Consider the following 20,425-nt stretch of genomic DNA (forward strand, 5'->3'; position numbering starts at 1 on the left):
TTTTTCAGGATATTAGCTATTCCACCCAATTTGGTGTCATCTGCAATTTGATCAGCATTCCCTGCACCCTCTCATCCAAGTCATTAATTTTATATTTATTTTATTTATTTATTGGATTTATATACCGCCCCATAGCGCTACAAGCACTCTCCGGGCGGTTTGTTGAAGAACAACAGGCCCAGGATTGAGCCTTGTGGTAACTCACTTGTTACCTCCTCCTTATCTGAGAAGGAGCCACTGATATGCACTCTTTGAGTATGATTCTTTAACAGAATATGTATCTGCCTGATAGTCCTATCCAGAACACAAATTGCTAATTAATCAGTATATCATGGGGCACTTTGTCAAAAGCTTTGCTGAAGTCAAGATATATTACACCTACAACATTCTACAGGGATGTATTTGATCAATAAATGAGATAAGATTAGTCTGTCAAAACTTGTTCTTGAGAAATCAGCATTGGCCTCTGGTTGTTACTGCATTGTTTTCAAGGTGCTTGCATGGTGACTGCTTTATAATCTGCTCTAAAAATTTGCCTCGGAACCATGTCAAGCTGACTGGTACTGTATGTAGTTCCCAGGTTTCTCCTGTTTCCCCTTTTTGAGGGTAGGCACAACATTCGCCCTCCTCCAATCATCTGGCACTTCATCCATTCTCCATGATTTCCAGAAAATAAGACAGTGGTTCTGAGAGTTCTTCTACCAGTACTTCTGTCTTTCCTTGTTGTCTATTATCATTTTTCCACCCCATTGAGTAGCTGCACCTCTAGTACCTTTCTCTCTCTTTTGCTACACAAGTACTTGAAGAATACTTTTTTTGGTTGCTTTTAGCATTTCCTGCTAACCTCAGCTCATTCTCAGCTTTTGCTTTCCTAAGGCCATCCCTGCAATTCTTTGCTACTTGTCTATCTTCTTCATTTGTGACCTGGTCTTCCCTCCATGTCCCTTTTTGAATTTTCAGATTATCTCTCAGTTTTTTGTGAAATAATCTGAGTCTTTTTTTTCCTGTTCTTTTTTTTGTATTGTTTGTAGTTGTCTCCAACTACAACTACTCTTTTCTTCCTCTTTTTGTAGGGTATGGATTCAGTGACTGCTTGGCTGAGCTTCACCGGCTGTCATGTCCTGCCCAGGATTTCCTGCATGTCTTCCTCTGCATGCTGTCTGCCAGACCCCTCTTCAAGAATCTGAATGTGGTGCTGCAGTTCCACTGTTGAAGAATGTCTTCTTCCTTTGCTCCCAACTGTGACTCTTTTCCATGGTGTGCTTCCTACTCTACGTTTATTCTCTCCTCAGCATTTTCCTCCTCTGACTTGTTTTGCTATTCTTCCACCTTCCTAGGCTATTGCTGCTCCAGGGTCTATGTGCTCTTGATCTTCTCTTATAGCCTTAAGCATGGCCACTTGCCGCTCCTGTTCTTTCACTTTTTCTTCCAACCTTGCAACCAGTTGGCACTTGCTGCATGTGTATGCCATGTCATTCTCCCACATAAAGACAAACATTGCAGACACACTGCACACTTTTTATAAGCTTTTCCAGACTGCAGCCCACTTCATTACATGCATCAATGGACAGTAGTCCACTGAGTTTTATTTATGCCAAATAAAACTTGTTAATCTAAGACTCTGTTCCTTATCCTGCAATAGACTAACACAACTGTCTCTTAAAAACCCTGTATGCAAATGCCTACTAGAATATGTTACATGAAATACAGCAGTTTTTAAAGTAACATTATGAACATTATATTTCAATAAAAAGAGATTCTTCATAGTCTTCTCTGATGTATAATGGAGTCGCATTGCAGATAGCATGGTTGTGAACCATCACAGTGTTGAATATTATTGCTGTCACTAAAATTTCTGGCGGGATCATGAGAAAAATAGCATTTGATTATGAATAACGTTGTACTGTCAGGTTAAATGTACTAAATACAATAGTGTGGGCGGCATATAAGTTAAATAAATAAATAAATGAATGAATGAATGAATGAATGAATGAATGAATGAATGAATGAATGAATGAATGGATGGATGGATGGATGGATGAAAACCAGATCCTAAGAGGTTTGGACTCTGATGCTATGAATTACATATGAAAAATTAGCAACAGTTTAGCTTTACACTATATTCTATCATAAATTACAATGTTAGCACACATTACTGTTACTGCAACTTCCATGAAGTCCATGTTGTAAGTCTTGCACCATTTTAACAGGCTTAGCATGGGACAAAAACATAAACATTTATTAAGCCCCACAGAGGGGAATTTCAGATAGAACGTACTAGAGCAAGATGATGTTTTCAACCAATGAAATTTCTCGGAATGTTTATATGGATATTACTGGCTCATTCAGAGATAAAGTAAGACATACATCTTGGGTTCTGTCCATGGAGAGAACCTAGGTACAATGTTCACCCAGCTCCAATTTAACCTGTGCTAATAGCTCTTCGGGAGGGGAAGCAGATTCATGAGGGCCTTTTGTGGTCTCCCATACAACCATACAGGCTTCATACTGCTGGCTTGTGCCATCACACGATGGTCATGTTGCATCCTCAACAAAAGAAGTATGACATACCTCATCTGGTCTAACGAAAACCATAAGCAAAAAGTAGTTGACAGAAATATTAGAAAAACAGTGGAAGGAGCCAACTGAAGAAATTACAGACTGCAGATAAGACGAGATGGCAATATGAGTGGCACGCCTTGGGTGTCCCTCATAGCTACCAACAGTGTCAGCCTTTTATTTGGGTAAGACTTTTAACCACCAGCCAAAATATTCAATAGAACAAAAAAGATAAGACAGTGACTGCTGGAATGCTCAATACTTTAGGTATGTGGAGCTAGAGATTGGAAATTCGATTCCCTACTGTGCCTTTTTGACAGGGGGTGGATTTAATGATCCATAGAGTCTCTTCCAGCTCTGCAGTTCTATAATTATATATGAAGAAGATTTTAGTTCACTTAAAAATCTGAAACTGAGGTTTTGATGATGACCTTATTATTGTTCATACTTTTAAAAAATAAACACAGAATGTGTTGCTTTTGAACTCCTTAGAGTTCATGATGTTATGGTGGCACTTAGATGTTCTTAGTTGTCCACTTGGGTCAACTCTACTTCCAGCCTAATGGTCTACATAAATATTTATTGCCTGGCAAGGAGATGAAAAATTGGAATACTAAAGGAGTATTGATTTTGGAAGGAGTGAGGAGACACATAAAATCAGGGCTTAACATAATATCACCTTTCTGCCAAACATTAGCTTCTTATGATTCAAAACAGCTGAGGTGTTGAGATATAGCTGTAACAGTTTATAAATATGTGGTATAAAAATAAAAGGCAATAAAACTACATGGGAAGGTGTTATAGTAGAATTTATTGAGATGCAGGTATTATGCATGCAGGATGAATGGTAACTATTTAAAATATCATTGGTTTCTAAATACCAAGAGCAAACTTAATAGTTGTGGCTTCATTTTAAAGTCTGAATCACTGTTTTGGCAAAAGCTTATAATTAGAAATGACAAAAGCCAGCCAGAGAAATCCTATGGTAAAATCAATATTAAAGAAGACATCGGGAGAATTACACAACCCATGGTTCCCTTTGCTCTGGGCCCTATTCTGCTATTACTCAGATGTCTTATTTGGGGTTTTGGTTCCATCAGGAACAAAATGCACGAAGGGGCAAGTGAGGCTGTGCAGGTTAGTTGTGAGGCAAAGATGGGCAAAAGACATTCTCCTGCCCATTGAATTTTCAGGACTGGTCTGAACTTGGCAATATCGATCAACATACAGTAGTCCTTATCTTGGATGCACACCTTAATGTTCTGAAGGGGTTTGAATGTGTTAGTGAAGCTGAGAAAAATACCGTCACGAGGCCAGAACCCATTATGAGCCTGGACGACTGGCAGGGTCATCCGAGGCAGAATGGTCACAGCTGAAAAGAAGGTTCTTTTACCCCAGTGGGTAGGAGGGTAGAACCAGAAATGACACTAGGACAATAAATCTGGAAAGATTCATTCAAGTTCAACACAGAGAACAGAGAGAAAGGAACATCTTTTGTTATTTCAGAAAGGATGAAATGTTTTCAAGTAGAGAAGCAGCAACGTTTCATGAAGAAAATGATAACAGTCACAGAGTCAAACCCATTGTTCCAAACAGGAATTCTCCCATGCAAAGCAGACTATGACTCTATTTTCTCTAAAGCTGCTTGAATAATACAATCCCGAGCAAACTAAATTAACTCTTTAAATGAAATCTGTGGTGGTCAAAATCAAGACCTATGAAATAAGCAATTGCTCGAATTGTTACCTAGAACCATCTAAAACTCCCTCCAGCCCTGACTCTTAGAAGCAGACTTAAAAAATCCAATTATATAGCAGCAAAGCTGGCAAATCAAAATATGATTAGAACAGAAATTAATATGTTATATTTACATAATCTAACACTGAGGTGTGGTCCTGTAGGTCCAGACAGGTGAATTCAGCACAGCCTCCTCCTAGATCCCAGATCCCAGATGAGGAGACCCTGGAGAGGATCAGTAGGGAGGTTAGTTAAGAGAGGAAGAGATAGTGAGAGAGAAAATGCTCATCTCTTTCAAAGGGAAGGGGAAGAGGAACCAAGATTTTAGGGCAAAGATTGAGGGAAGACCAAACTCAGATCTCGCACCAATTAGACCAAATTAATTTCATCCCACTCATGCTAATGACCAATACAGAATCCTTCATGGTAGCAACTGGTGAAATATAGCTGAGACATCAGATTAAGTTGCATCCACCTCTTCAAAGCAGCTACTAGGTAGCAGCGGTATTGAAGTTAACACTGGTGGAGGAGGCAATGGCGGTGACACTCAAGTTAACATTTTTAATACTGCAGAATGTGGCAAAGTAAACCCCTGCTGAACTTCTTTACCATGAAAACCGTATTATGAGGCCGTCCAGAATAAAACAAGAGATAGTACTGGAATATGAGACTTCCAGGTCAGAAAGCAGTCAAACAGCTACTGGGGAAGAGACAGGGAGAAGTACAAGTAGTGTCATTGCTAATGATGCAACTTGATTAAAGCCGAAAAGATGTCTAGTGGCTGATGCGCACAAAAGTCAAAGGAATGTCTGATGCTGCGCAATACATATAACTGGATCGTGGAAAGTGAGAATCAAGGTAAGCTGGAAATCATAAAACAAGAAATGGAACATATAAACATTGCAGTGCTTGGTGTCAGTGAATTAAAGTGGACTAGAATGGGATATTGTGATTCAGAGAACTATAAAGTGTTCCATTCTGGAAATGACAGACCCAGGAGTGGCTCTTATACTGAGGCAAGATGTAGCACAGGCAGTTAGGGCCTAAAGTGCAAAGTCTGACCAAATAATATCCATCAGAATCTGTAGAAAACTTATCAGCGTAATCATTCTTCAAATCTATGCCCCGACTACAGTTACTGATGAAGATGAAAATGAAAGCTTTTATGCAAGCACGCAAGAGGAAATTTATCACACAGCAAAACAGGACATGCTTAGAATAATTGGTGACTGGAATGCAAAAGCAGAGAACTAGGCAGAACCATGTATTGTTGGAAAGGTGGTCTTGGAGACAGAAATGAAACAAGAGAATGACTCATAGACTCAACAATCTGTTAATTGTAAATATATGCTTCAAGCAACAAAACAGATGGCTATACACATGGACCTCACCAGACAATCAATGTAGAAATCAAATAGACTACATAATCGGAAGCAGGAGTAGCTATCTCAGTCAAAACAAGACCAGGAGCAGATTGTGGTACTCAATCACTGATCATGAACTATTAATATCCAACATTAGAGTAAAGCTAAAGAAGAACACTAAAAGAATTGTAGTCCCAAAAAGTTCTCTGAGAGTTCTGACCCCAAGAGAGACCTGGAAAACAACCACTAGAAATCGGGCCTTCTCAGCAGTAGTGCCACAGTTATGGAACTCTCTTCTGCCCATAGTCCACCTGGCCCTGTCACTGGGCCCATTCAAAAAGCTACTAAAAAGCTGGTTATTTAGACAGGCCTTCCCTGAATAAACTACACTCTGATACAAAAGCGTCCAATAATATAACTTCTATCATACTGCCATGCTCTATGTTTTTATTTTCTTCTATGTTTTTAATTGTATTTATTTTATATTTGGATTTATTTAATTGTATTTAATTGTATTATAATTTTATCCTCACTTCACTTTATGATTTTTGATTTTCACCCCCATTTATTAATGTCGCTATTTGCTATTTTGTTACTCTGTTGTTCTTTGTTCTTTGTTATAAACTGTCCAGACTGGCCTTGGCTGCCAGATGGGCGGTATATAAATAAATAAATAAATAAATAAATAAATAAATAAATAAATAAATAAATAAATAAATAAATAAATAAATATAAACAACATTCCTGATTAATTTAAAGTTCATGTAAGGAATAGATCTGCATTACTAAACTCAACTAACTGTGAACCAGAAAAACTGTGGGTTGAAACCAGAGGTATTATTAGGGAAGAATGCAAAAAGACAATTCCTGTAGTAAAAAGAAAAGAAAAAAACAACCAGATGGATGATGGAAGAAATACTTACAATTATAAAGAAAATATGAGAAGCAAAAGTAAAAGGAAACAAAAATAGGTCTAGAAGCCTGAATGCAGTTTTCCAGTGATTGTCACATAGAGACAAAAAGAACTATCACAGTAACCATTGCAAAGAAACAGAAGAGAGCAACAAAATAGAAAAACAAGAGATGTCTTCCAGAAGATCCAAGAAATAAAAGGGAAATGTCAGATTGAATTAGGAATGCTGAATGACCAACAGGGAAGCATATTATCTCACCAGGACTAAATAAAGAAATGATGAAAACAGAAGACCAATACAGGAAAGATTCAGATGAAGGAGGAGTGGAACTTGATGGAAGAAACATCAACAAAATATGCAGATTATACCATCTTACTGGGAGAAAGCAGCAATGACTTGAAACAACTTTTAGTGAAATGAAAGAATAAAGCACCAAAGCAGGACTGTGGTTGAACATTAAGAAGACAAAAATCCTGGCTACAGAAGAACTACACAATGTTGTAGTTTAATGTTGACAATGAAGAAATCAAAATAGTGAAATATTTTGGATACTTGGTTCAATCATCAATCCATGAGAAGGACATCATGAGAAGGCAGGATTCTCTGGAAAAGACAATAATGCTGGGAAAAGTTGAAGACAGCAAGAAAAGAGGAAAACCAGATATGAGGAAACCACAGGCTTGAGTCTCGAAGAGCTGAACAGGGCTGTGAAGGACAGGGCATTTTGGAGATTGCTGATTCATAGGGTCTGTGGAGCTAACATGACCAAACATAACTACAATAGTAGTATAAGTTCAACAACAACAACAACAACAACAACAACCTGCCTGGAACTTTGGAGAGCCACTGCTTGTCAGAGCTGGGGTAGACACCTATTTTCTTATGCTCTTAGCACTTGAACTGCAGGAGAAACTGCTTTAGGGGAAGGGCAAATTGGTGGTGGCATGCTGACTACCAAAAGTTCCCGCCAGAAAGGCTTACCAGGCATCTACCTTAAATCATTTTGATGCCAAGCAATAAATCTTTTATTATTATTAATATTATTATTTTGGGAGGCTTTTTAATGTTTTGCATACTTGTTTGTTTTGAGGTTCTCAGTGTACTGGATAGAGTGGCAAACAAGGACACTGGAGAACAGGATTCGAATCACCACTTGGTCATGGAAACTCACTCGGGGTGCAGAACTGATAAAGTCACTCCTTAAATATCTTGCTTACTTTGAAAGCCCTATTAGGGTTCCTATAAGTTGGTTCTGACTTGATGGCACAGAACAAACACTTGTTTTCATGGTGCATTGTGTTTGATTTTTTTGCTGATGAAAAGTTCTATAACCCCCTTTCATGCCATGGTGCTTTAATATTGTTGTTTTATTTTGCTTTTACAGCCAGAATCCTACTGCTGACCTATGCCTGCACAAGGAAAATGGCGTAAGTCTTAGTGGCAAATTGATGGCCATTAACAAGCTGCTGGTTGCATTAGTGTGTGATTTCATGGACACAAGAATAAATTAGCAGTAAAATTCTGGCCATTGTGATTTCAACTTTTTATAAGCAACCCTGGGACCTGCTGAAGGATAGGATATAAGTCCCTTGACTGACTGACTGACTGACTGACTGACTGAATGAATGAATGAATGAATGAATGAATGAATGAATCTGTACAACTGTAACAGTACATGGCTATAGTGAATAACAGTTTGAGTACTTACACCGTTGTGCTTAACCAATTCCAAGGCAGAAATGATATGTAATTAGGACTTATAAAGCATATTTCAGAGGCTTGGCTTTTACCTTCGCAGCATGTTCCCATTTTGCCAATCAAGACATAACAAGACAGAAGATTTTTGAAGAGCAGGAATCATGCCCAAAAGGATAATCATTTATCCCCAGTGCTTTCAAGCACAGATACATCAGGGAGCAATCCCATCAGTAAGTATTTTTATTTGTCTCAGTCTTCCCTTCACATCTGAATGGCTAGAATGAAGCATTGGGCATTCACAGCTTCACTTGTTTCGTTTGTAGTTGCATTAATGATGCAAGAGCATGGGATATAATGATTGCTATGTATATGTGGTGTAGACATCAAAGGGAATCCAGTTTAAAGAACACAAGGGGGGAGCCCAAATTCCTTTGACCTGTGCTTCTGAATAACAGATGAGCATGCTACTCATTTATAATTTATAACCTGGAAGATCATGGAGTTCATTTGCGTTCTAGGGAGAGGGAAAAAGTCTCACAGAGTACTGATTTTTAAAAAAAAACAAACTGTGAAGGAGCTCAGGTTTGTAATAGTACATGTTGAGTTTCCCAATACAGGACAAAACTTCCTCACCTAAATATATCATTCTGTTTTTGATCAACAATTCATTTAAAAAAAAAAAAAAAGCAAACAAAAAGGATTTTTAAAGACTTTCTTTTTGGTGAGCTGTATTTCCTTCATATTCTCATCCTGAACTTTTCCTACTTCTCTGCACATCTTTTTCATGCTCAGATATGAGAAGGATGTATAAGGATGGGAAGAAAGCTCACGAAATTCTCTCCTCTAACACCACATTTCAAATGAGTTGATTTTTCTCCTTATCTTTCTTCACTGTGTTTCTTTCACATAGTATGGATGATTTTGACCTTGTTCTCCCGTGGTAAACTTTGCTAACACCCAGGTCTCCCTTTTTTATTATTTTCTTTTAGAAAACATGCACACAACATGCTTCTATGGGTTTTGGTCCTCAGGTTGCCTACACAAAGGAAAGGGTTTGGAAACCCACTTGTGCTCACTACCATTCACACTTGTAACAAAACATTCCTGAGAATTGCTTTGCATTTGGGTGAGAAGTGGTTAACTGATGAAAAAATGAGCCACTTTCTGGGGGTTTCCCATGCACAGTGTCACTTTGTGAATGATAGTGAGCAGAAAAGGGTATCCTGTAGACCATCTTGACTGCTGCCCTTGGTGTTGTGAACATTCAGGCTGACCTTTGCTATGTAAGGCTTGGTATTTTTTTTTCATGCTGGCCACATGGGCAACAATATCAGGCCATTTTCTGGCATTCTGAATTGGGGATACAGAAACACAATATTCCACATTCATAAACCGGAAGGTTTTTTTAAAAAAAGAATTGAATATAAGCAAAGAGTGGGAAATCATTCTGCCGTAAACATGTTTTGCATTTGTACTGGTCTGTGAAATAAGTCCACTTTCCTTCTCTGTCTTTCCTTTGTACCTGACACATCTAAAATGGTTAATGCTACTTTAAATCCAGGAGTAATATTTAAAGAGATAAAAAAGTAATCCCTAAAAGCACTGTGAAAATGCAGTGACTGGCATAATTATGCTCCCTTGGTTTTAGCATATAAAATGTCACATTTGGGAGAAGTAATTTTACCCATAATGTAACTGAATACTCTTTCACATTTCTTCAGTTTTTGCGTCTTTGGCTGAAGGGTTAATTTAAGAATTTCAGTAAACTGGGAAGGACATATTTACTCTCTGGATGAAAAAAGTGAAAGGGCTGCTTGGCCCATCAAGTGCAAGGTGATTTACAGCTGATAGGGGTTTGAAGACAAAGTGTGCACATGTTCTTTTAAAGGTTGATTCTTTTTCCTTGTTAGTCTTTTAGATTCAGTTCAACTGGGAATACACCAATCTCTGAACACGTCCCTCCATATTACCCCTCCAGGTCAAAACAAAAGGAGATTGAGTTCACTTTTTTAACAAGATAGAAGTTTTCTGTGCTCAGAGTATGTGGAAGAGAAATGGTGGTTACATTGGGAATCCAATCACAGCTTGTTGAATTCATATAGAACTCCTTTGGAGGCCTCTAAGGCTTTTGTGATGAGTAAAGGTAATTTCATTCACACGGACTAGGCAGAGAAAGCTACAGAAAGAGTTGGAGTCTAAATTAAATCCTACAAAAAGATCTTACCTACACAAAGGCCTCTAAGGCTAATGGACTTGAATTAAAACTGTTAAATCAACTTATTCTAATCTATTATTGCAGTGTGCATATATATCACTTCTATTAGTCAAACAGCAGATCTATGAGAGAGGGAGAAATTGGAGGAGGAATACATATAGAGATGCTTTGGAAAAACTGCCTTTTTAAAATAAAATAACTAATGGGTCGACTATGCAGGTGGTAAATAATTTTCACAGTAATTGTTTTAAAAGTGTGGGAAACGATTTAAAACCAAATACTGAATATGGGGGCAGGGGAATCCATTATTTCTTCCGACTAGACTAGACCCATGGGAAACTGATGGAACTAACAAAGTTATGACACGCCCAGTTCATTTCAGTGGGTCTATTCTTTGGGATTCTTATGGAATTGAGCCAACAGATTTTCTATTTTTTAAAAAAGCAAAACAAAAAAAATGAAATTGAGATAAAAATTTCTTGAGCACTTGAAATGGAGTAAAGGTGTACAATATGTGTTACTATACTGCAATTCTAGATACATTTTCATCTGAGGAATTTTTGTGGAATTCAGTCAAAATGGCATTACATTTTCAAATGTAGAAATTGTAGAAACAATAATCAGATCCCGGCCATGAAAGCCTTCGAGAGTACAACTTAGGGTGTGATCAAATAGTTGCAAAGACTCATGCCTGATCGCACCAGAAAGGAGCGCTTAATGGGAATGATCTCCCTCAAAGCCACCCATCCATCTGCCAGGGAATCGCCCAGGCCCAGCTCCCAAAAGTAGAAGCCTGACAACTGGACCACACAGATCCAGCTTGTGGCCAGACTGGGGTTGGGCTGAAGTGCATTGACAGTTCAGGAAATCCTCACTAAAACATCCCTGACCGATGGTTACAGTGGACCCTCTACTTACGGAATTAATCCGTATTGGAACGGTGGCTGCAGATCAAAAAGTCTGTAGGTCGAGTCTCCATTGACCTACAATGCATTGAAAACCAATTAATCCATAACCGGCCATTTTTGTTCCATTTTTGTTCCATTTTGGTTTTTTTCTGGTCTGTAGGTTGATTCTCTGGCTGCAAGTTGAACCTAAATTTTGCTGTCAGAGAAGTCTGTAACTCAAAAAGTCTGTAAGTCCAGGGTCCACTGTATAAAAATTCTGTTTAGAAGTCTTCGAGAAAGGAGAGTACACCATATTCTGTAACCATTTGTTCCACTGGTGAAGTCCAAGGCCAGTTTGAGTCAGGGTTACTAGAGTGCAAGGATGAGATAGAAAGAATATTCTTCAGCCAGAGTGAAAGCCAGTCCAAAGACCATTCAAATATCCAGGTGATGGTCCAAACTGGGGTAACTGGAAGCAATGTTTCAGTTTGGATCGGCAGATTAATTGGATGGAGGCAAGGAATGCTGAAAGCTGAACTTAGAAACAATGAAGGGATAAGATAAAGAAGATGGCTTCAGGAAATTGGATCAGGGCTTGAGCTGTATTTACTTTGAGTCATTGGACTTTGAGTTATTCCTTTTCAGACCCTTTCTTGTCACCTGCAGTGGATGGGTCCCTTCTGGAAGGGCCAGACTCTTGTTTCAGGCTCCTATGTCTCTGCACTTTCAGGTGGGACCTTGAGTTCTTCTGTCAAAGTCTCCTCTTGCTGATATAAGTTATTCTGAAATTTATCTTCCCAGGAAGGCTCTTCCAGATGGGACATGACACCATCAAGAAGTTCTTCCTCATGTTTAGTCAAAATCTCCTCTCTTGTAATGTGAATCCATGGTTCAGGTTCCACCCTCTGGAACAGTAGAAAATTGATTTGCTCCATCTTCCATATGACTTCCATTTCACATGTTTGGGAATAGCCATCATATTGCCCCTCAGTCTTGGGATTTGCAAGTACAGATGTTCCTCCAAGCCTTCAACTACCCACTAAGAAAAACCAAGACCATAATCTTTCATGTGCTAAAAATGCAAAGTTGGCTTCTGTTTCAATTCCACATGCACATTTTTCTCCTGTGATAGAGGCCTATGGATTCTGCTCAGTCTAGCGGGGAAGGCGTCTGCCTGTAATCATGTGTCCAAGTCATTTATATGTAAACGCAAAAAGTGGCTGCTGTTATGTAGAGAAGCCCAGTTGCCTTACTTAGGTAGGCACATGACGAGTCACACAACTAGCTGTATGAGCAGGCAAGTGACTAGAGAGGTTTTTTAATCACTGCACCCACTTCCATATCAACAGCTACACATGCAGTAAACTGAGCAATATAATGATCCCTTTGTAAATTACTATTTTTTAAAAATTGTGTTTTTTCCCTGGGAACTTGTATTCTACATCATCTCCAGATGTTCTGTAAAATTTGAGACTCTTCTCATCAAGCCCCTAGGACTGCATGCTGCTTCTCTGGAATGCTCTCTCTCTCTCTCTCACTTTGCCAAATATTCTCATGTGTTCTGAACTGTCTTTAAGGCCTGTTCTCAGATGGATATACATGATGACAGACTTCTCATATATACTTAGAAAGAAGGGAAACTGAGTGCTTGGTAAGCACATTAGTAGGGAATGTTCTCTATTGTTATGACTGCAGGGATACCCTTTTCAGGGATCATTACATCTTGGAGGAAACATTCTGGAGGGTCAGCATAGGAAAGTGGAGCCAGAGGGGAGAAGGCAAACAGAATCAAGTAAGAACTGTATACATGGTAGAGCCTGGCAGGCAGTGATGTAATAGAGACAGGGTTCACAGGGTCAAAATTTCAGAGTAACAGAGACTATGACACCATCTGCTATTCTCCTCAGGCTTCCCTGTGTCTTCTAAGTTTAGCTACAATTCTCATAACAGCTGGGAAAGAAATGGATTTTCCAAAGGAAAAGTACATTGTTGCAAGCTTTTCCTGTTGTAGTGCCAAGAATTTGATGGCAGTTTGACTTTGAGTGGTCAATTAAGAACCATTAACTGTACAAAAGTCCTGCTCCTAGTTTGTTAATGTGGAGTGTTCCACTGTCTGCATTTTTGGACACTTTTTGGTCTGGCTATGAGGGTTGTTCAGATGAGCCCCAGTACCTTCAAATTTACCACTAAACTACTGTTGACAAGAGGCCTTTATAACAGATGATGCTGAAAACTAATGTTAATTGAACATTGTCAACAGTTGCATAGACACTGGGTAACAGACAGAATCCTATTTTTTTTCTTGTTGCATTTACTTGCCTCACATATGCGGTGTCTGACGAGGAGTACAAGTGGTGACTCCTTAACCTAGGAGCAATTCACCACTGTGGTTTATACTGCTATACTTAAGGTAGCATTCACAAGCAATAGGATTCTGGCCATTTTATGACAGACTCTAGAACCTCTTGAAGCAGAATGTCATAATGACTCTTACAGCTAACTCATCAAGTGAATATACATTTTGTGTTGAAGCTACTGAGTAGCATTAAAAGAGGACTTAGAATCCATTCTTCAACTATGATGTGAACATGCTTTTACAACTGAACTAATAGATTATCATTACAGAACACCAAATACAGTATGTGCTGAAAGGATCTGTAGGTATTTTGTTATCTTTCCTGAATTAGACTATGAAAAAAAGAGATAGCAGTGAGACATGATGTGTCAAACAGGAAAAGATTGATGAATTCAATCAACATTCAGTGCCATGATATGCTTGCCTTCAGTTATGCAGGCAAGATCAGATAAGTAGGGTGTAAGTCTTTTTTGTATGATATACCTGCCTTCCCTACAAGGTAATTTCACTAATCTCTACAGGAATACAGAACTTTCAAATCTCAGAATGAAATCTGTCAGATTGTACACATCCCAACAACTTTCTGCTTAACTTTCAGCTCTCTGTGTCGTCCCCAATGTCTCCAAAGTGATGGGTGAGAAAGGTGTGTGGTACTCCCCTGAATATTAATGCATGATACATCTAATAATTTAGTCAGTTTAACTAAAGAGAAGCTTCTAAACAAAGGAATAAGATTGGAAAAACAAGACAGGTCTGCTGTGTAGAAACCTAGGATGTGCATTGCAGCAAACTTCAGCCAGCTACAGTACATGTTACATGCAATGTCATGTGATGAAACTCAAGTTCATTTTTAACAGACCATGGCTGATGAAGAGAGGCTAAAGTGTCTTCACCATCCTCTATGCCCCTTCTTGAAACTTCATACTGCCTTTCATCTAAAAAGTTTTGCAGGAGTGTGTAATGTAGGGTTTACCCCTCCCTGTTTTAATGGTTGCTCAGATATATAGAAAAGAGAAAATGCCTTTGGATATTTGCCATTCAATGAAGGATCTGGGAACTGAACCCTGCAAGCCTATTGTGTGCCTAGATTGGCCTAATAAATCACATTTCCCAAGTCAACGTCCCATTAAACCTAATTAGCCAAAACCTTTATTTCTAAACTGCCTCATCTCAAGGGAAGTTTTAACTTTTGGTTTTCAAATGAGCTGGAGGCACTGAGAATGCTTTCCTCTCTTCATTTAGCTGCAAAAATAGCTTATTTTTGATGGTAGTCAAGGGTACTTTAAGAAGCTGCTGTAAAAATTTGATGCAGTTCATGAGTGTTTTAATTTTGTCCTTCCACATGGTGGTGTAGTGGATAGAGTGATGGACTGGGACTCTGGAGAGGAGGGTTTGAATCCCCACTTGGCCAGGGAAACTCACTGGGGGGAGTGGATCTGGTACAACTACTCCTTACATTTCCGACTTACCTTGAAAGCCCTGACAGCACAGAATACACACACACACACACACACACACACACACACACACACACACACACACACACACACACACACACACACACACACACACACACACACACGAGTATTTAAGAAATGGGCACCTGCTCAGCAGGCAATTACACTATACTTTGTACAAAATTTGAGTGCAGATGCTGTCTAAACTTACATTGTTAAGCCTAGCCATTTATTTGCTTGGTAAATACTGTCACATACAGCACTGATGGTACCTGTCTGTCATGGGTTTGGAGGGAAAGTTCCATCCTATGGGGAGTGGAAGGCGGGACATCAGGGGGGAGGAGCTGTACTGTATATATATTTGGGGGAAGTCCATCGTAGAGAGCTGACGTGGAGAAGTGGAGTTGGAGTCTGTGGGTCAGACTGGGTACAACTGTTCGTCAGACAGTACATACCTGATAGGTTCAGGTTTCTATCTAGGTAGCCAGAACTGATAGGTTCAGGGTCTGTGCGTTACCTTAAAGTGTTCCGTGAGAACCAATCTGTTGTATGTGTATGATTGGGACTATACCAAGTTCCAGTATCCTATTTACCTGATCCTTTTATTTACCCTGTTTGTTTTTTCAATAAACCTTGTTCTTTTGTTTATTAAAATCCATTCCTGGTCTGGGTGACTTGGTAGAGCGAATGGTTGGTGGCAGCCTAACTACAGGGTGGGATACTCCAGTAGGTCTGGGGTTGTTACATTTATTGGTGTCCAGCGGGTGGGATACGACGGGTCCAGTTGCCCAGTGGTCCAGCAAAGCCTTGGCTAGTGTGCCCAGAGCAAGGGGGGTCTAGTCAGGGAAAATCTGAGGGCGCGTAGGTAATCTTCTAGGCTTACCTCACGGGGAGGTAGGCTAGTGGAAGAACGTGCAAACTCAGATTGGGGGACTAGATTAGGGAGCTCTGAGGCAACCCGTTTTGGCGGGAAAGGGCTGAGGCAAAGCTGCGTGAAGTAACAGTGATCTAGCCTGTCTGCTGAGAGGCCTAGCAGAGGGGGTGGATTCTGCCTAGCAACAGTTGCAAGTTGGTGCTGGAGGGACAGCAGCAGTCTATAGAAGGCTGTTTCTGAGGCAAAAGGAAAAAAGTCGTTGTTTTATTTTGAGGCGTGACTTTTGAAGGCAGCCTGTTCTGGGGGGATTATGACCTTGACTCGAAGCCAAATGGCAGAAATGGGGGAAGTGAGAGAACCACAGGGAGACCAAGGTTCTGAGGAGGAATTTGGCTCAGTGCAGGATGAGAGCACGGGAGAACTGACCTCAGAACTCAGAAAAATGCTCCTAGCCCAACAGCATGAACTGAGGGTGAGGGAAATGGAGGAAAGGGAAAGGGAGAAACAAAGACAATTTGAAATGGAAAGGGAAGAGAAACAGAGACAGTTGGAGTTAGAAAGAATGGCGTTTGAGCTGAAGAAGCTGGAAATAATGAGTAGAAATAGGAATAACAATAATAATGAGGGGAACCCAGGGAATGGGGAAGGCAGCTTGTCTAAAACTGACTTGAAGAAATTCCCTGTGTACAACAAGGGAGATTGCCCTGAGGTGTTCTTTTCCCTCGTGGAAAGAGCGTTTGTGGACTTCTCAGTAAGGGAAACTGAGAAGATGACCATTATGCGATCTTTAATCAGTGGCAGCCTGGCAGAAGTCTATGCAGAGATGCCAGTGGAACTGCTGAAAGACTTCGCTGAGTTTAAAAAACTGGTGTTTGCCCGGCATGGGATAAATGCTGAACAGCTGAGGCAAAAATTCAGGTCACTCACAAAAAAACCAGAGCAGACTTTTACCCAAGTGGGGGCCCAACTGGTGAGGTTGCTAGAGAAATTGCTGTCTCAGGAGGGGACAGAGACCTTCCAGCAGCTCAAAGACCTGATAGCGCTGGAACAATTTTATTCAGTCCTGCATGGGGAACTAAAGTTCCATGTGAGAGAGAGGAAACCTAAAACTGTGACAGAAGCGGCAGAGATCGCAGATTTTATTTCCCAAATAAGGAAGCCCTTAGGTGCTGAGGGAAAAACTGTGGGTAAGCCCAAAGAAACCTACAGCAGGTACTCTCAGGGACCAGGGAAAAACCAGCAAGGGGGAGGGGCCCATGTTGAAGGGAAGCCCTCTGACATGAAACCACCAAGACCTCAGATTTTGGAGGGAAAACCAAAAACAGATGAGAAAGACTCCAAGTACAGCAGAAAATGTTATTTCTGTCAAGGAAAGGGCCATCTAATCTCAGAGTGTGAGAAATTAAAGCAGCTAAAGGGAAATTTGCCTCATGATTTGAGTGGAACCAAGCCAAAAGCTGTGTTCTGTGTCTAGACAGAGCAAAGCTCCTTGCCACTGAGGGAGCCTGTTGCCATGGCTACTCACTCTGGACCAGTTACATCTGCTGATCAGGCTGGGGAAAATGGTCCTCTTGTGGAGGTCAAGTGCTGCTTACTAGTTAGGACAGATTCGCAATTGTTTGAGACCGCAGGGGTGGACGTAGGAATACTTGACCATCAGTATAGGGGGCTAAGGGATACTTGTTCCCAGGTGACCCTGTGCCATCCAGACATTATTCCTAGGAAGTATATAATCCCAAATGAGAGCCTGAAGGTGGCAGGGATTGAGGGGCAGGTGATCTCACTGCCAGTAGCTGAGGTACCTGTGAGCTTTCAAGGCTGGAGGGGAGTTTGGCGGCTAGCGATTTCATCGACTCTGCCAGCAGCCGTGCTCGTGGGAAATGACCTGGCTGAACATGTGAAACGGGTGCTAGTGATTACACGCTCACAAGCTACCACGGGGACAGTTCAGGGGGGTACTGAAGAGCCCGAGGTTGAAGCAGATGAGGGTAGTCCCGAAGCCGTGGCAGAAACCTTAACCACGGACAGCAAATTTGGCCAAGAGCAAAAGGCAGACGCCACTCTCCGAAAGTGTTTTGAAAAGGTGACAGACACCCAGCTAACACCTGAAACCCCAGCGAGATTTCGCGAGGACAAGGGAATTTTATATAGAGAGACCCTGATGAATATCTCAAAAGGGGGAGATGGGATCAGAAGTCAGCTAGTGGTACCTGAAAAGTATCGCCCCATGATCTTACAAAGGGGGCACTCTGACATGTTTGCTGCGCACTTAGGGGTGAACAAAACACAGCAGAGAATCACACAAAATTTTTACTGGCCTGAAATAGGGAAGCAGATCAAGGAGTTCTGTAAACAATGTGATGTGTGTCAGAGGCAGGGGAATAACCGTGACAGGACCAAAGCGAAGTTGTGCCCTTTGCCTGTGATTGACATCCCGTTCAAATGTATAGGAGTGGATATTGTGGGACCTTTGCCCAAGGCCACAAAGAGGGGGAACCGGTTCATTCTCACCATTGTGGACCATGCCACGAGGTACCCCGAAGCCATACCCTTGACTAATATCGAAACTAACACAGTGGCAGATGCCTTGGTGGGGTATATGTCCAGGATGGGATTTGCCTCAGAAATAATCACAGATTTGGGCACATCGTTTACATCAAAGCTCATGAAACGGTTATGGCAAATCTGTGAAATTAAACACAAGGAAACCACTGCCTATCACCCCGAAAGTAATGGGTTAACGGAGAAGTTCAATGGGACTCTGATGCGCATGATTAGGGCTTACTTGGCAGAGAATCCAAACAATTGGGACCAGAAGCTGCAATCCCTTTTGTTTGCTTACCGATCAGTGCCCCAAGCCAGTACCGGGTTCAGTCCGTTTGAACTTTTGTTTGGGAGAAAAGTAAGAGGTCCACTTGATTTAATCAAACAAAATTGGGAGCAGATCACCCAGGATGACCCACAAGATGTTGTGACATATATAGACACTTTAATGAATGACCTGAAGAGAAACCTAGAGCTAGCAGCAGAAAACCTGCAAGCTCAGAAGGTCAGACAGAAAACCTGGTATGACCAGAAAGCCAGGGAGAGGCACTTTAACCCAGGGGAGGAAGTGCTTTGGCTTAGGCCCTGCAAAGAGAACAAACTGCAGCTCAAATGGGCAGGACCATACAGGGTCATTTCCAAGATGTCGGACCTGAACTACCTTATAGAACAGGAGGAACACCAAGCACGGAGGGTGGTACATGTGAATGCCCTGAAACCCTACTACAGAGGGGAACAGAGGGTTTTATTTGCCATAAAAGCAGCTGAGAGTGAGGAAGCTGAATTGCCCTTCTGGGAGGGTAGAGGGGAAGTGAAATACAACCCAGATGAGGTGAAGATCAGTCCTGCACTCACCCAAGACCAGCAGCAAGAACTAAAAGTGCTGCTCACCAAATATCATAAGTTTTTTTCAAATAAGCCGGGGATAGTGAAGGGAGTGATGCATCGGATCCACACAGGGGATGCACCCCCGCAAGCAGTATCCCCATACCGAGTGACGGGACCCTATAGGGACAAGGTGCGGAAGGAGCTGGACGAGATGCTTAGGGAGAACATAATCGTCCCCTCTTCTAGTTCATGGTCCTCTCCGATAGTCCTGGTGGACAAGCCTGATGGGAGCATTAGATTTTGTGTAGATTACCGGAAATTAAACTGTGTAACCACTCCTGATGCCTACCCAATGCCCAGGCTAGACAACCTGATTGAAACCATAGGGGGTTGTCGGTTCATTTCATCGTTGGACCTAGTAAAGGGTTACTGGCAATTAAGGATTGATCCCCGGGATCAGGAAAAGACCGCATTTTGCAGCCCTTTCGGTCTATATGAGTTTAGAGTCCTTAGTTTTGGTCTCAGAAATGCACCAGCCACATTCCAAAGGCTGATGGACCAGACCTTAGCAGGGCTCAGTGACTTTACTGTGGCCTACATTGACGATATAGGGATCTTCAGCAATACCTGGGAAGATCACCTGAAACACCTGGAGATAGTGCTGCAGAGGTTAAGTGCAGCAGGGCTAACAGTAAAGGCAAGCAAGTGTCAGCTGGGTAGCCCAGAAATAAAATACTTGGGTCACATAGTAGGGGGAGGAGTGATCAAACCCCTAGAGGCCAAGATAGAAGCCATTCGTGATTGGCCCAGACCCAACACCAAGAAAAAAGTCAAATCATTTCTTGGGTTGGTGGGCTACTACAGAAAGTTCATCCCGAGGTTTAGCGAGATAGCGACTCTGCTGACCGATCTGACGCGGAAGAAGACTGATGACCGCATCCCGTGGACCAGCGACTGTGAGGAGGCGTTCCAGAGGTTGAAGGAGGCGCTCA

The 20,425-nt window shown here is 41.2% G+C and overlaps 1 protein-coding gene and 1 long non-coding RNA gene across 4 annotated transcripts in view; one reads left to right on the top strand and one right to left on the bottom strand.

Annotated features, from left to right (window-relative positions):
* The window catches only part of KYNU (kynureninase), a 139,134-nt gene that overhangs the window by 12,762 nt on the left and 105,947 nt on the right, over positions 1 to 20,425 (bottom strand). The window lies entirely within an intron of this gene.
* LOC144583353 (uncharacterized) lies at positions 169 to 14,850 on the top strand. The gene is made up of 2 exons (XR_013537103.1): positions 169 to 8,001; positions 8,373 to 14,850. It is a non-coding gene; the product is annotated as an uncharacterized LOC144583353 (long non-coding RNA).

The sequence above is a fragment of the Pogona vitticeps genome, chromosome 1, assembly GCF_051106095.1.
Source record: "Pogona vitticeps strain Pit_001003342236 chromosome 1, PviZW2.1, whole genome shotgun sequence".
NCBI classification, from domain to species: Eukaryota; Metazoa; Chordata; class Lepidosauria; order Squamata; family Agamidae; genus Pogona; species Pogona vitticeps.